The sequence below is a fragment of the Rhinolophus hipposideros genome (assembly GCF_964194185.1).
Source record: "Rhinolophus hipposideros genome assembly, chromosome: 24".
Classification (NCBI taxonomy): domain Eukaryota; kingdom Metazoa; phylum Chordata; class Mammalia; order Chiroptera; family Rhinolophidae; genus Rhinolophus; species Rhinolophus hipposideros.
The window spans coordinates 36,343,684-36,361,323 of NC_138070.1; positions in this window are offsets into that span (position 1 = coordinate 36,343,684).

Consider the following 17,640-nt stretch of genomic DNA (forward strand, 5'->3'; position numbering starts at 1 on the left):
GCCCCCGCCCCCGCCCCGCTCCCCGGCGGCGGCGTCGCCCAGAGCTACCCCGGAGCCCGAGGCCGCGCGCGACTCAGGCCTGGCACCGCCGCGGGCGGGTCACACCGGGAGGGCGGGGCCGGTGCGGTCGCGACTACCTCGTCCGGTGACACCTCCAGCTCCGGCGGGGAGGGCGGGTGGGAACGGCTGTGAGGGTGGCCTCGGGGCCAGACCCTCGGCGACCGCGGGAGTTCTGCTGCGCCTGTCGTCGGGCCACTCTGACTTTCCAACGTCGGACAGCGAGGAAAGGCAGGCCACCGGGTGGGAGAGGGTGTTAGCAACAAATGCTGATAAGAATACTGGAAGGACTCCTACAAATCAAGGAAAAGAAGCCACTTAAAGAGTGGGCAAATGACCTGAACAGCGATTTTACAAAAGAAATCCAAACAGCCAATAAATATTTGTTGTTGATTTTAAAGGCACTTAATTCATAATGATCAGAAGAGGGCAAATTAAAACCATAGTGGGTATGACTCCATACTCAGCAGATGAGCATAAGAAGTATTGGAGGGTGCCTGGGGTTGGGAAGGATGATGTAGGGCAAAGAACCCTCATCCTGCAGATGGGAGTGTGAAGTGGTGCAACCGCTTTGGAAAATGGTATGACATTAGCTAGATGTGTGTACCCTATAATTCAGCAATTTTACTTTTAAGTATTTACTCTAAAAACATTTGTGCTGATTTGAACCCAAACTGGAAAAAACAATAGAATGGTTAATTAAATTGTGGTATTCCATACAAGCATAGTATACAATAATGAAAATGAATGAAATACAGCTACATGAAATGATACAGAGGCATTTAAAATATATAATATTGAGTTAAAAAAAAACAAAACAAACACCCCAAAATACATATTGTATGATTTTGTATACAAAAATTTAAATGGACAAAATTAAATTATGTTTATGGATGCATTCTTAGTGGAGGAAACCACGAATAAAAGCAAAGTAGTGATTCTCATAAAGTGAGGATCATGGTTAGCTCTGGCAGGCAGGGTCAGGGTTTTTTGGGGGAGAGTGCTTTTGAGATTCTATTTCCTGATTTTTTTTTAACTTTTATTTATTTTAAGTGTGTTTTTCCAGGACCCATCAGTTCCAAGGCAAGTAGTTCTTTCAATTTAGTTGTGGAGGGCACAGCTCCCAGTGGCCCATGTGGGGATCAAATCGGCAACCTTGTTGTTAAGAGCACCACACTAACAACAAACTGAGCTAACCGGCCGTCCCCTATTTCCTGACTTTTAATGCTGGTTATTTTATAATAATTAATTAAGCTATACATTTATGTATGTGTAAAGCAGTTCGCTATAAAAAAGCCTCGAAGAAAAGTAAAGAAAGGAAGTGTTGGGGATTATACTCACATTAAAATAGCATTAAAACCACAAGTAGATTTGAATAACTGTCTTCAACAAGGCAAGAATACTTCAATACCAAAAAGCTAATAAACAAAAGGGAACACAGAAAATTAGAAAATATCTTTACTACTCAATTTACCATTTTTATTCTGCTTTTTATTGAAATGACTTTTCTTTTTGTTGTTTTGTGTGTGTGTGTACAGTGACTGTATATTTGATATAAAAGAAATATTAATTTTAAAACCATTTTTTAATAATAAAACAAAACAGGTGTAGAAAACTACTCAAAAGAAATATATAGTATAATGAATTATGATAAAGCGAATGCTCTTACAATTTTCACCCAGGTCAAGAACTAGAAGTTAGCTAGCCACCCTGCAAGGCCTTCATGTGCTCTATCCCTATGGCAGCTGACTTTTATCCTCCAAAAGGAACCTTCTCGATTTTTATTGGCATCACTTGCTGTGCTTATTTTATTGCCCAAAGTATATCTCCACAAATAGAGTGTGGTCTTGCCCATTTAAAAATTTTTTGATAATTTTTTGTGTGTGTATGTAGGGGGTCTTTTAATTTACAGGTTTTTTTTCCCCTTCGCTTTCTTTTCTGTTGAATAACTCAAACTCTTTGCCCTATAAATTTTTTCACCATCTACATTTTGTTGATCACATTCGCATGACGCAGTTCATCTTATTCCTCTGTCCTCTGTTCCCTGCAAATTGGCCGCTGGATCCAGGGGCTTGATCATAATTGTGTTTCATCTCTTTGGTAAGTCTGTAGGTAGTGTTCTATTCTTCCATTAGGAGGCACCTCTTTTTGATTTTGCAGCCATTAGTGCTTTAGCTTAGTCCATTAATTCTTGGGGATTATAAAGTGTTGACTCTCTGATTCTGTTGTTTCTTTTTCATATGTTCTTGGAACATGGATATAAAGAGCCAAACATCCTCCTCATCTGGTACTATTTTGTTGTATTGTTCAAATAGGGTAGGCAGAATACATGTTTGGTTGATTGTTTCCTTTTATACAAGGTTTCTGAATGAGTGTGAGTCACTAGCATCCATTTTTTTTTAATTTTTTTTTTTACATTTTTTTTTTTGCCTTTTTTTTTTTTTTGTGTGTGTGTGTGTGTGTGTGTGTTGAGAGCCCACTGGCCCATGTGGGAATCGAACCGGCAGCCTTCGGAGCTAGGAGCATGGAGCTCTAACCGCCTGAGCCACCGGGCCGGCCCCCTAGCATCCATTTTTGACCATTTGCTTTTTTCAACTTTGTTTTTATTGTGGTAAAATATACAGAAAATAGAATTTATCATCTTATCCATTTTTAAGTGTACAGTTCAGAGGTATTTAGTACGTTCATATTGTTGTGCAATCATCACCATCCATCTTCAGATCCCCTTTCCTCTTGGAAAACTGAAATTTATATCCATCAAATAATAACTCCCCAGTCCCCACTTTTTGCCCCCAATCCCTGGCAACCACCATTCTACTTTCTATCTCCATGAATCTGCCCATTCTAGATATCTCATATAAGTGGAATCATGCAGTGTTTATCCTTTTATATTTCATATAGCATGGCTTATTTCATATAGCACGATGTGTTTAAGGTTCATCTGTGTACCAGAATTTTATTTGTTGTTATGGTTGAATAATAGTCCATTGGATGCATATAACTCCTTTTGTTTATCCATTCATCTGTTGATGGCCTTTTGGATTGTTTTGGCCTTTTGGTCGTTGTAAATAATGCTGCTGTGAACATTGGTATACAAGTATCTGATTGAATGCCTGCTTTCAATTCTTTTCAATATATACATAGGAGTGTGATTCATGGATCATACGGTAATTCTATGTTTAACATTTAAGGAACTCCGAAACTCTTTTCCGTAGCAGCTGCACCAGGAATGCATCAGGATTCTACTTTCTCCACATTCTTGCCAACACTTTTTTTTTCCTTCTTTTTTTATTTTATTAGTTTCCGGTAACAAAACAATGTAATAGTTAGACATTTATCATTTATATCCCTCACACTCTGTCAACCCCTCTCCCCCCATCCACTATCCCTCTGACATCGCACACAGCCATTACATTTCCACTGTCTTCTAATGCTGTACTCCGCTGCTTGTAACTATATACATATATATATATACATATATATATATATAAATATATATATAAACTTATAGTTGACATTCATTATTGTTCAACTTCAGCTTCAGGTGTACAACGCAGTGATCAGGCATCTACATATTCCCTGAGGTGGTCTTCCAAACGAGACAAGTGTCCATTGGATACCCTACAAAATCTTTACAACATTATTATTATTATTATTATTTTATTTATTAGTTTCAGGTGTACAAGACAAGGTAATACTTAGACGTTCATCATTTATATCCCTCATACTGTGAACCCCCCTCCCCCCATCCACTATCCCTCCGACCTCACACTGAACCATCACATTATATATATAAAATTATAGTCTTTACAACATTATTGATTACATTCCCCAAATTAATTTTCGTCATCCCTTGGCAATCTTGTGGTTACTGACTGTGCTTTCTAATCCCCTCACCTTCCCCCTATCGCCACCCCCCCTCCCATCTAGCAACCCTCAGTTTTTCCTCCCTGTGCATGAGTATGGGGGTGGGGTGGGGGGGCGGGAGATTTCTGAGTTTCTGAAAGCCCAGAGCTGTGTCTGCCGCCTACTGCTGATCCCTGGGAGTGTCTCCGTAATTGTAATTGCCCTGCCGTAGGCAGGCCAGAGGGTGGGGGCTGGGGATGGAGGGGTCTTCTCTCTCCCACCCCAACAGGGTCACACTCTTCCTGAAGGCCAGAAAAGGTGGTGGTTGCGGGTGGAGGAGTCTCTTCTCTCCCAGCCCAGCAATATCACACTCTTCCTAGCCTCTTCCCTGGGTCAGAGCTGCACTCCGGTATTCCGATCCTGAGCACTATGACTCCTCTGTAATCTGACACTACTCCTCAGTTCAGGGGCCAGTTTAAGTCTCTGGAACGGCGGGGTTAGGATTGGGAGAGTGGGGGGAGGGGCCTAGGTATGGAGTTTATGTCCTTTGTCCGACTTAGGGCCCAGCTGGAGGTCTCAGCTGAGGTTACAGCTTCAAATGCTGGATATGCTGCCCCTTCGGCGGGAGAGATCAGCTGTGGGATGCAGGGAAATAACCCCCCTCCTGGCTTTTGTGTTCTCTGTTCCATCCTGGGAACCCTCTGCGTCTCTGTAGCCATGGATGCAGGCCGGGCCGCGTCTCCACTCTGCTCCGTTCCCTCTTCCCCTGCTCTCCCAATTTACCCACCTTCAAGTAATCCTCGTATGAGTCTCTTAGCTGTTCTCTGTGATGAGCAGAGTCCTTTGATGGGTTATAGAAGTTCGGTTTGTGGTAAGATCCGGAGGAAAACTCAAGAAGTCCACCTGGCTGCCGCCATTCCTGTGACATCACTTGCCAACACTTTTTGCTTTCTGTTTTTTTAATAAAGTTTATCTTAACGGGTGGGAAGTGGTATTTTGATTTGCATTTCCCTAATGAAAAATGATGTTGAACATCTTTTCATGTGCTGTATATTTTCTTTGGAGATGTAACTATTTAAGATCTTTACCCATTTTTTTAATTGAACTTTTGGTTTTTTTGTTGTGGTTGAGGTGTAGTACTTTATGTCCTTTAGACATTAATCACTTATCAGGTATATCCTTTCCAAATATTTTCTTCCATCCCATGGGTTGCCTTTTCACTCTGTTGATAGTGGCCATTTATACACAGAAGTTTTTAATTTTGATGAAGTCCAATTTATTTTTTCTTTTGTTACCTGTGCTTTTGGTGTCATAGCCACGTAATCATTACCAAATCCAAGGTCATAAAGTTTTTGTCCTGTGTTTTCTTCAGAGTTTTATAGTTATAGTATTAGCTCTTAAATTTAGGCCTTTGATCCATTTTGCACTAATTTTTGACAATGGTGTAAAGTAAGAGTCCAAATTCATTCTTTTACATGTAGATAACCAGTTTACCTAGCACCATTTTTGAAAGACTGTCCTTTCTCCATTGAATGGTTTTGGAATCCTTGTTGAAAAATCAATTGATTGTATATGTGAGAGTTTATGTCTAGGCTCTCTATTCTATTCCATTGGTTTACATGTTTGTACATATGTCAGTACTAAACAGTTTAAAAAAATATTTATTTACTTTTTTCAATTATAGTTGACATTCGATATTATTTTATATTAGTTTCAGGTGTACAACATAGTGGTTAGACATTTATATTATTTATGCAGTGATCCCCCTGATTAGTCTAGTACCCACCTACCACTATACATAGATGTTTCAACATTACTTACTATATTCTCTATACTGTATTTTACATCCCCATGATTATTTTGTAACTACCAATTTGTATTTCTTAATCACTTCACCTTTTTAACCTAGCTCCCCAACCCTCCTTTCTGCTGGTCACCATCAGTTTGTTCTCTGTATCTATGAGTCTGTTTCTGTTTTGTTTGTTTGCTTATTTTGTTCTTTAGATTCCACATATAAGTGAGATTATATGGTCTTTGTCTTTCTCAGTCTGACTTATTTCACTTAGCATGATACTCTCTATGTCCATCCATATGGTTGTAAATGGTAAGATTTTATTCTTTTTGATGGCCAAGTAATAGTCCACAGTATATCTGTACCACATCTTCTTTATCCAATCACCTATTGATAGGTGCTTGAGCTGCTTCCATATCTAACTATTGTAAATAGTGCAGCAATGAACATAGGATAGCATATAACTTTTCAAATTAGTGGAGTTTTTCAGATAAATACCAGAAGTGGAATTATTGGGTCATAACTATTTTTAATTTTTTGAGGAACCTCCAAACCATTTTCCAGAGTGGCAACCCCACCAACTGTGTATGAGAGCTGTCTTTTCTCCACATCCTCACCAACATTTGTTGTTTGTTGATTTATTGGTGATACACATAGGCATCTGACAGGTGTGAGGTGATATCTAATTGTGGTTTTAATTTGCATTTCTCTGACAATTAGTGACATTGAGCATCCTTTTCATACATCTATTGGCCATCTGTATGTTTTCTTTGGAGAAATGTCTATTCAGGTCCTCAGCCCAGTTTTTAATCGGATTGTTTGGGTTTTTCAGTGTTGAGTTGTATGAGTTTATATATAAATTTTGGTAATGTTGGCCTCATAAAATGCGTTAGGGAGTACTGACTTTTCTTCAATTTTTTGGAAGAGTTTGAGCAGGATTGATATTACATCCTCTTTGAAGGTTTGGTAGAATTCACTGAATTCTACCACTGAAGCCATCTGGTCCAGGACTTTTGATTTTGGGAAGGTTTTTGATGACTGAATCTATTTCGTTACTGGTGATCGGCCTGTTTAGATTTTCCAGTTCTTCATGATTCAGCCTTGGAAGGCTATATGTTTCTAAGAACTTGTCCATTTCTTCTAAGTTATTAAATTTGGTGGCATATAGTTCTTCATAGTATTCTTGGATAATCCTTTGTATTTCTGTGGTGTCCGTGATAACTTCCCCTTTTTCATTTCTGATTTTGTTAATTAGTGTCTTCTCTCTTTTTATCTTAGTTAGTCTAGCCAAGGGTTTGTCAATTTTGTTAATCTTTTCAAAGAACCAGCTCTTTGTCACATTAATTTTTTCTATTGTCTTTTTGTTCTCTATTTCATTTAGTTCTGCTCTGATTTTTGTTATTTCCTTTCTTCTGCTGACCTTGGGTTTCACTTGTTCTTGTTTTTCTAGTTCTTTAAGGTGTAACATGAGGTTATTTATTTGGGATTTTTCTTGTTTCTTGAGATAGGCCTGTAATGATATAAATTTCCCTCTTAAAACTGCTTTCGCGGCATCCCCAAAATTTTGGTAGGATGTATTTTCATTGTCATTTGTTTTTATGTATCTTTTGAGCTCTCCTCTAATTTCTTCTTTGACCCAGTCGTTCTTTAAAAGTATGTTGTTTAATCTCCATGTATTTGTGTTTTTTTCTGCTTTCTTTTTGCAGTTGATATCCAATTTCAAAGCTTTGTGATCAGAGAATATGCTTGGTATGATTTCAATCTTCTTAAATTTGCTGAGGCTGATTTTGTGTCCCAATATATGGTCTATCCTTGAGAATGTTCCATGTACGCTAGAAAAGAATGTATAGTCTGATGTTTTAGGACGAAGTGCTCTATATATGTCAATTATGTCTATTTCATCTAATGTGTCATTTAGGGTTTCTATTTCGTTATTTATCTTCTGTTTGGATGACCTATCCATAGCTGTCAGTGATGTATTTAAGTCTTCTAGTAAAATTGTGTTTTGGTCAATTTCTCCCTTTAGTTCTGTTAGTAGTTGCTTGGTATATTTCGGTGCTCCCTGATTGGGGGCATAAATATTGATGACTGTTATGTCTTCTTGTTGTATAGTCCCCTTTACCATTATGAAATGTCCATCTTTGTCTCTTGTTATCTTTTTCACCCTGAAGTCTGTTTCATCGGAAATCATTATGGCTACACCTGATTTTCTCTGGGTATCATTTGCTTGGAGTGTCAATTTCCACCCTTTCACTTTGAGTCTATGCTTGTCCTTGTAGCTGAGATGTGTCTCTTGTAGACAGCATATAGTTGGGTTTAGTTTTTTGATCCAATCTGCTACTCTGTGTCTCTTTATTGGTGAGTTCAGTCCATTTACATTTAGGGTGATTATTGATATGTGAGGATTTCCTGTCATTCTATCTTTAGTTTTCTGGTAAGGTTGTGTCTCCATTGTTTTTTTGCCTTTTTATTGTTGTCTATTATTTCTGTGCGGTGGTATTCTAGGATGTTTCCCTCTGTTTCTTCTTTTATTACAGTATATATTTCAGTTCTGGATGATTTTTGAGTGGTTACCCTTAGGTTTATGTAAAAGAAAGTTTGATATTTAGAGTATTCCAGTTTCTTCAGTACGCTTACTTTCTCTATTCCCATATTCCAATTCAGGCCTTTACGCTCCCCCTTTTTATGTCTCGGTTGTCACAAATTGTCCCTGTTGATGGTGGTCTAATAGCCTCCTTTAGTATTTCTTGTAGTGCAGGTCATGTATTAAAAAATTCCCTCAGCTTCTGGATGTCTGGAAAGGTCTTTATTCCTCCTTCATATCTAAAGGAGATCTTTGCTGGATATATTACTCTTGGCTCATAATTTCTCTCTTTCAATAGTTTGAATATTTGGTTCCATTCCCTCCTAGCTTGTAGAGTTTCTGCTGAAAAATCTGATGATAATCTAATGGGCTTTCCTTTGTAAGTTATCGTCTTCTTTTCCCTGGCTGCCTTGAGGATTCTTTCTTTGTCATTGATTTTAGACAGCTTCAATACAATGTGCCTTGGTGAAGGCCTGTTGGGATTGAGGTAATTAGGTGTTCTATTTGCTTCTTGGATTCAAGTATCCAGTTCTTTCCACAAGTTTGGGAAGTTCTCATCGACAATTTGTTTGAATATATTCTCTGTTCCCTTCCCTCTTTCTTCTCCTTCTGGTATGCCCATTATTCTTATATTGCTCTTTCTGAGGGAGTCAGAAAGTTCTTGTAGAGTTCTTTCATTTCTTTTAAGTCTCAAGTCTCTTTCTTCTTCCATCTGTGTAAATTCCAGGTTCCTATCTTCGATGTCACTGATTCTTTCCTCCATCTGGTCAACTCTACTACCTAAGCTGGATATTTTATTGTTAATTTCTTCTATTGAGTTTTAATCTCCAGAAATTCTATTTGGTTCTTTTTCAAAATTTCAATCTCTTTTGTAAAATGTTCATGGTGTTCTTTGATTGTGTTTCTGAGTTCATTAAACTGCCTCTCTGTGTTTTCTCGCATCTCGTTCAGTTTTTTCAGAATTGCAATCTTGAATTCTCTGTCATTTAAAGCACCTATTTCCATATCTCTAAGTTCCTTTTCTGGAGAATTTTCACTCTCTTTCTGAGCTATCTTGTTGCCTTGGTTATTCATGGCAATCACTGATTTACTATTTCTCTTCCTAGACATTTACAGGAGTGGCTTCTGCAACAGGTTGATAGGTATGCGAAGAGCTTTTGAAGTTCCAAAGCTCTTTCTGCACCAGATTCAGAGCCCGTTTGTTTCAGCAGTTCTGTTTACTCCTGCAGGGATCCGCCCAGATAGGTGGGGCCAGGGGCGGGGTGAGTTGTGAGAGGTGGCCCAGAGCAATGGTGGCGACCACCACCACAGCCAGTCCTGCTTCCACAGCTGACTCCCCTTTGCCGGAACTAGTTGAGCTGCGAATCTGTGTCTGCGGTCCACAGTTCTCAGAGCAGCAAATATTCTGTCCTTTCATCTGACACTGCTACTTTATCGCTTCTAGCACCGGGCAGGTGGGGGTGGGGCGAGCTCTGGGAGGGTAAGGAGGGGGCGGCTAGTCTCCATGCCTAAGGCTTCTGTTCTCTGCTCGGCAGTGAGGGCTTAAACCACCGATTTCAGCCCTCTATCCTCAGTCTTTGCTCCGAGATCTGCTGTGAGCGAGCGTTGGGTTCAGCTGTGTTATATGCTGCCCTGTGGGGACAAAACCCCAAAAAACAGTTTCCAGGCTCTCGGCCTCACATAGAAAGGTGCTGGCTTGGGTAGTAAATGGCCATCAACTGTGATCAGATGGCCAGCAGCTGTGGCTGGTTGGCCGTCAGCTGTAACCCGTACGCCATTGGCCACTGATATAACGGCTGTGGCTACGCTAGCAGAGGGAAATGGGGGCTAGCAAGAAGATGGTGGCTGGCAAGCGCGGACTGCTGTTAGGCAGATTATGTAGATCCTGCTTCCTGTGTCTCCAGCCCAGCCGCCAGCGAGAATATATTGGTTTGACTCCCCTATCTATGGCTCCGTGGGTGTTCCTCTTTGGCCTTACTGTGTCCTGCTTTCTTGGGTGGGGAGTGGGAGCGGAGACCCTGCAGGACATGCCCCCTCAGCCCTGTGGGCCATAAGCGGAGCCCTAGCAGTCCGAGTCCTTCCCTCTCCCGCAGCTGCGGTAGTTCCGGGATGCAGTGAGCACAGAGCACTGAGCTAGGTCTGCGTCCTGCGCCCGCGCGGCTCCGTCTCCGCACTTCTCCTCTCCCTCCTCCCCTGCTCGCGGGATTCACCCACCTGGAGGTGAATTCAGCAGTGGGCCTCTTCGTCTTGCCTGTCTGCTGTGCAGGGAGTCCTTTGTGGAGTTATTGTTGTCTGATTTGTTGTAAAATCCAGGGGAGCTTTACAGAGGCTCACCTCATGCCGCCATTTTCCTCCTTCTCCCCGTATATAGGTATTTATAACCCACTGCCCTTTCTCAGATTAAAGGAATCTATATACTATCTCCTGTACCTTGCTTTTATTTTATTCAATAATAACTCTTGGAGATGACTGTATAGAAATATGTAATGAAATTTCTTCGCCATTCCTTTTCATAGTTGTATGAAACTCCACTGTGTATATAACTGGTCTCCTATGGACAGATACTTGAGTTGTTACACATGGTGCTGCATTGAATAGCTGTGATATTGTGCTATAATAAGAAATATGTATTTAGTCTTCATCCTGGTACTCGGCACAGGACTCCTAAAACCCTTATAATTTCCTAAGTGAGGAGAGTGACAGGAGCATCCTTTATTATATTTGGTCTTTGTCCATGGTTCCTAACACAACAGCTTCTAAACCCCATGGAGTGTCCTGAGTGAGAAGAGTGAGAGGAGCAGCTTTTGTTGTTCCTAATAAGTGCCTTTCACCCCTGTAACTGAGTTTATGCCGATGAGGTGACTCTTACTGGGCCCTTAGAGAGCTTCAGGATGGGGGCTGGTTGCCAGAGGCATCGACCTTGTGATTAGGGTGTTAGAAGTTCCAGCCACACATCCCACCCCCAGGAGAGGGGAGAGGGGCTGAAAAATGAGTTAATCACCAGAGGCCAATGATTTATGTAATGGAATCTCTATAAAATCCCCTAAATGATGGAGTTCTTGGAAGTTCCCAGATTGGTGAACTCATCCATGTTTCAGAAGGGTAGTGCAACCCAACTCCATGGGGCCTGAAGCTTCTGTTCTCTGGACTCTTCTAGAACTTTCCGTATGACTTCTTCATCTGGCTGTTCATTTATATTATTTATAATGTCTGTCATAATAAACTGTATTAGTATAGATCTGAAGATAAGTAAATTTGAGATACCGCCTCTATTCTATGCAAAATTTTTATTTTTATACCATCTATATTAAAACATATTCCTGTAATTGTTACTGATTTGTTTTATAAGATGAGGCGATCAAATTCATTAAAAGTCTTTTGGGGGCAGCTGGATGGCTCAATTGGTTAGAGTGCAAGTTCTGAACAACAGGGTTGCCGGTTCGATTCCCACATGGGTCAGTGAGCTGCACCCTCCACAACTAGATTGAAGACAACAAGCTGCTGCTGAGCTTCTGGAGGGGCAGCCGGATGGATCAGTTGGTTAGAGCGTGAGCTCTCAACAAGATTGCTGGTTCAATTCCCACATGGGATGGTGGGCTGCGCCCCCTGCAACTAAAGATTGAATATGGTGACTGGACTTGGAGCTGAGCTGTGCTCTCCACAACTAGATTGAAGGACAATGACTTGGAGCTGATGGGCCCTGGAGTAACACACTGTTCTCCAATAAAATTTATAAAAAAAGAATTAAAACAACAGTCTTCAGTCCCACTGAGTCCTTCCCGCTGAGTCCTTCTGTGAGTCTTCAATAGCAGTCCCTTCGTGCAGTCCCTATTAGCTTTCAAGTTAAAATGACGCAGATTCTCTTATAGGTCCATTTATCAGGGTGTTCTCAGTAAATAATCTGGACTCAGTGATCTCCATGCCACTGTATAAAACTAGTACACGGAGAAAACAATAAATTTAAGGTGGAAAAGAAAAACACTAGCATTTGTTGTATACTTATTACATGTCTAATACTGGGCTGGACAGTTTATCTGTGTTATCTTATATCTCATTAAATCCTCACAAAAATCCTGTGAAGACTGTTATCCCCATTTTGCAGATGAGGAAGCTGAAGGTACAAGAAATTATTCAGTGACCCAAACCAACTAACCACAATTTAGGAATAAGGAATTGGGGGAGGGGGAGGAGAGAGAGAGAGAAACCCCTCCCCCCCCATTTTAAAAAGTCACATTTATTTATTTGTTTTATGATTGTTTCCAGTAAAGGGGGTAATTCGATTAGAAAATTTGGTCTGGATTACTGAGGCTTAGTCTCCCTTAAACCACATTGGAAATCATAGAGTTTAGTATTTTTCTAATGGGACACAACTTTTATTTCACAAATCAAGACTTCATTCAAAAGAGGTGTCCTGTCGTAATTAAAATTTGTGACCCATTGTTTCATGTGACTGTACAAGACCTAGCAGAATTATTTTCTCTTTTTAAGTGTCAATACAGTGTACTCCCACAAAATTAGGCTTCTGTACAATTAGACAAGTTATTTTTTTTAAAAAAAAAAAACTAAACTGTGAGGCATTTGAGGAGAATATAAGAAGTTTTTGCTGCCTTAATTTTGGTTTGCTTCCATCTGAAAATGAGATATACAACAGGAAAGGTAGGAAAAAATTAACATATTTCCACAGGTCTAGAGTAATGATTGGTGATGACAAATTTGCTTGTGAATGCATTACAGGAAGGAAAAGGGCTTCTCTCTTAGAGGTGTAACATTGTAAAAATACAGCTACATTTCATCCAGATCAAAACCCCACTATAAGTATAGCAAATTACCATGACTTCAACCAGGGCAAGTAATGAGATTATGTTGTTCAATTAAACTAGTGGATTCATGAACGATCAGCAGTTCAAACCACCTTCTTCATCTGCAGGGAGCCTCACTACTTGATGTATGCTCTGTTAGGTGGCATCATTTTGCACACTTTTATGTTCCCTTAAAGATAGAGAGTACAGCTGATGCTCGGAGCCAGAGAATTTTGTTTTGGGTGTTTTGTTTTTTTTGAGTAATTTGAGAGAAAGTAATGCAAGCATTCTTTTGACTTAGTTCCCAAAAGGGAAGATTAAGAAGGATCATTAAACAGAGATTTCTCAGTTGTTCTTTAGCTCTGTCCTCCAATAATCAAGAATAAGTGAGCATGAAATGTTCTCTTGAGGATTTAAGTTAGGAAACAGGAAGGAAAGGGACAGGATCCTGCTTTGGTCTCCTTAGGAGCCAGGAGACTGAAGTTCTACTCTCAACAGTCTTAACAATTAGTTGTGTGGTCGTTGATGTCTGCTGAAACCTCTCTGAGCCTCAGGTCCCTCATCTACAATACAAAAGAATTGCTCTAGATTAGTGTTTCCCAAATTGTGTTCTTTAGAACACTAATGTTCCCTAAAACAACTATTCTATAGTTTAGGAGCTGAAAGTAATCTAAAATCCAGATCACCTGGCTTAAACAACAGTGTGGGGCTCTTTATCTCACTTTATAAGAAGTTCTGAAATATTCAGCAGCTTACTGAAACTATCAAGGAGTCTGTGTAACTCTCTCTTTTCTATGGCACCCTGACCATAGAGGCTCAGATTCCTTGATGGTGTGGGTTGTGTGGCGGGGATGGCGCTGGCAGTTCCAGACATCACTGGCTGTTATGACAATGGCATGCATGAAGCAGGATGCTTTCTATCTGAGTGACTCTTTTTATCATTAAGAAACATCTTTCCAAGATATCTGCTAGGAACTTCCACTCCTGTCTCAATGGCCAGCAATGTTTTGTGTGCCCAAGCGCAAACTAACCACCAGCAAGGGGAATAGGACCATGACTGGTTCAAACAAATCATGATTTCTCCTTTTAGGTAGGGATGAGGCCCATCTCCCATGAAGTACAGGAGTGCTGGGGGTGGAGAGGGCACATACTAGAACAAAACACAGATTCACTAGCTAGGAGGAAGACATTGACAAATGGTCGTGGGTGGACAATAATTGTGAATTGCTCTAGATGGTTAAGTTTGAGCTTTGCTGGACTAAATAAAGCCAAACAGATTCCTTTATAAGGAGGCTTTGAAAGCATTTCCTATGGTAATGTGCATCACCTCTATGAAGGAGATATAGTGTTCAACATTTTTCAAACTTGGCCTCAGAAAACTTTTTGTTTCTCCCCCACAGAATACTTGTTAACTTTTCTAGTCCACCAGTGTTCCTCAAAATGTATTCTAGGACATGCTTGAGGTGAACTCTAAGATCTTTTCTTATTATAATATTTCATGATTATCTATAACACTTGATTCACATTTGTTGAGATGCAAGAAATCTATAAATATAGCTGTTGTATTGGTTAGGGTCTCTGCAAGAAACAGGTGATATACTCACATTAGGCAATTTGAGATTTAATAAGTGAACTAGTTACAAATCTTTGTGGGAACCACAAAAGACAGTGCAGGATCCATATAGGCTTGATAAAGTAAAGGAAACACATAGATTCCAGAACCAGAGAAAGAGAGAAATGCCTGCTACCTGACCGGAGCTGTGACCTCCAGTCAGGGGACACAGTCAGTCCCTAGCAAACTTGCACGCACATTTTCTGCTCACCGGCTGTTACTCCACATTTCCCAGCTGGAAACCAGAGAGAAGGCAAGGGAGCCCTGCTGATGTATCCCAAAGTGCCAGTGCCCTTGGACACCCAGCAGGTAGAAAAGGGTGGAGAGCGTGGAGGGGCAATTGATGGCTCCCCCGGCAGTCATCCAAATACAGCAATTGAAGGCACACAGGACTGAAGCCAGACAGAACCACAGCAGCATCTGGGTTCTCCCCTTAACTGGTTACATAATTTTGGTAGTCTCCTAAGCCATTTTGTAGAGTTTAAAGCATCTTTTATGTGCCAAATGTACATTATAATACCTACTTTGCAAGATTTTCGTGATGATTAAATTAGATTACCCATAAAAAGTGTCTGCTTCACAGTAGATCCTTTACAAATGCTGTTTTGTTTTGTTTTCCTGTCTTCCCTCTACTATTTACTAAATATAAATTGAGAAACTACCACCGGCTAGGCACTATGCAAGTTGGGTGTTCTGTATCCACAGAACATGTTTGGCCTGTGTAATGGGGGTATGGTTCTATACCAGATAGGACTACATCACTCATAAGGTCCTACTGTCTCCAGTGTTTCTAAATATTATTTCTAATTCAGCTTTAATGATAACATTTCTACTTCAGCTATGATTTGAAGAAATATTTGCTTTGTGCTATACAGGGCACCCCTACCTACTGGGACTACTCAGGGAGCTTTAAAAAAAAATGCAGACACCAAAGCTCCACCTTTAGGTCTGCTGAGACCAATCTTTGATGATAAGCCTGGGAATCCCTCTTATATGAAATCCTCCCAGTTGATTCTGACAATTGGTTGAGTTTGCTTACCTCTGCTGTGCATGGTGCTGTAATGTTGGTACATTAGTTTGGCTTCTTGATTAAAAGGCTCTGGAGCACTGGAGGCAGTCCCAGTGGCCATCACATCCTTCATAGATGTGATGCACATTACCATCGGAAATGCTTTCCTGCATACATGGACTCAGAGCAGCACCACACAGTAGGAAGATTTGATTGGCCATGACAAGCATCATCTATGAAGTAAAACTGTTCTTCCTTCTGCATTGTTTTAGACTATGAATAGCTTGGTGAATGATTTCTGTCTTAGTTGCTACAAAACTATAAATGACAGGCCTCACTTTGATGTCTTTACACATTAAAACTCTCTTAGAAATCCAGACATCTGGCTCATTCCCCTTCTCCTAACTCACTTCCTTTCTATCCAGAAACAGTTCAGTCCTGAAGTCCTTAGGTGGAGTACAGCAAAGTAGGCATCCACAGTGGTGCTGATGGGGAAGCTGTGGAGGCCCGGAGAGGGAGTCTGAGCGCCAACCCCCTCAGGGGTCAGTGTTCCTCGGAGGCTGCCCAACATACAGCATCCAATTCTGAGCTGGGCACAGAGTTACCATGCAGCAGTGCATGTTTTAGTGTGAGGGCAGGGTTTCTACACAGTGGGGCGACCTGTGTGGGGTGTCAGAGTCTAAGCTTGGTGAGGAGAGCCTCCACATGATGGTATGGTAACACAACATGGGGAGTCAGAACTTGAGCAGCAAGTGGAGGACAATCTCAAGGAGAGTGGGATGGTAGCAGAGATCCTAGGCTGCTTACATAAGGGCATTGAGCAAATAAGTAAATAAATATGTTAATGAAAGACAGGTTTCTCAGAAAAGGTGGTTACAAATACAGAAAGGAAGAAAACTAGAATAAGCCTATGATTTTCAATAGATGGAGTTAAATATATATATACACACATAGACACATATATACATACATGTATAAGTATATTCCCTAGTTCTATCTACTGAGCTGACTTATCCTGACATTAAGTCTGTGCTTCAGCTTTAGCTTCAGTGACCTTTCCATGATGGAGTTCTCTTTCTGCCCAGAGTCAAGGTTGTGATTTGGGATGAACTGATGCATTTATTTAACACAACTGTCTTCCCTGGTCCAGATGACCTCTTTTTGTGTCTGAAGGAATGGCCCAGTAGTAGATCAATAGGTCTCGAGCTTCTCCCTGCATTCTGCGTGGAAATTACTGGTTTCCAGCCGTGAACCCCACACAGGACTTCCCAGAAACAACTTAGCAAGACTCCAGAGCTGCGACTGGGAATGAGGTGGCCACCTGCAGGCTGGGGCCTTCGTGTTCCTGCATTTCTCATTTGGTTAATCAATACTATTACATAATGGAGGGAGGGACACTTAGGTGGGAAAAGCTCCGAGGAGAGGCCTTTGCATTCTCAGACAGAGAACTGAGAGCTGGTAGGAAGTAGGAGTCTTATGATGTAGCTATTCAAACATATATTTGCTGCCAGAACTGCTCCAAGTCACTCAGACGTCTTCCCACCACGTCCTATGTCCACACAGGAAGAGGTTACACACCCTCACTCTGACAGCACGCATCCTGGTCGGTTCTAACACGGTCCAACTCAACTCGGTGGACACTCCCTCTGGCATCACTCGTGCCACCTACTTGTGAAGGAGATCAGCCTTCCTGACAGAGGTAGGAAGGAGCTGCAGTCCCAGGAAATATGTGCTAAGCCACCAACAACCCCAGGCAGGCAAAACATAACATGTAACCCAAAAGCATGTGATATCCCAAAAGCAATGGGTACACCTAGCCTTTGAGTATTAGATTTTAAATACCATTTTCCAGTAAATGGAACCAGGGATCCTTGGAGAAATAGCTGATTACAGGGCTGAAGCAGGAAAAACTTAAGATAAGCCTGGAATATCTTGTATCAG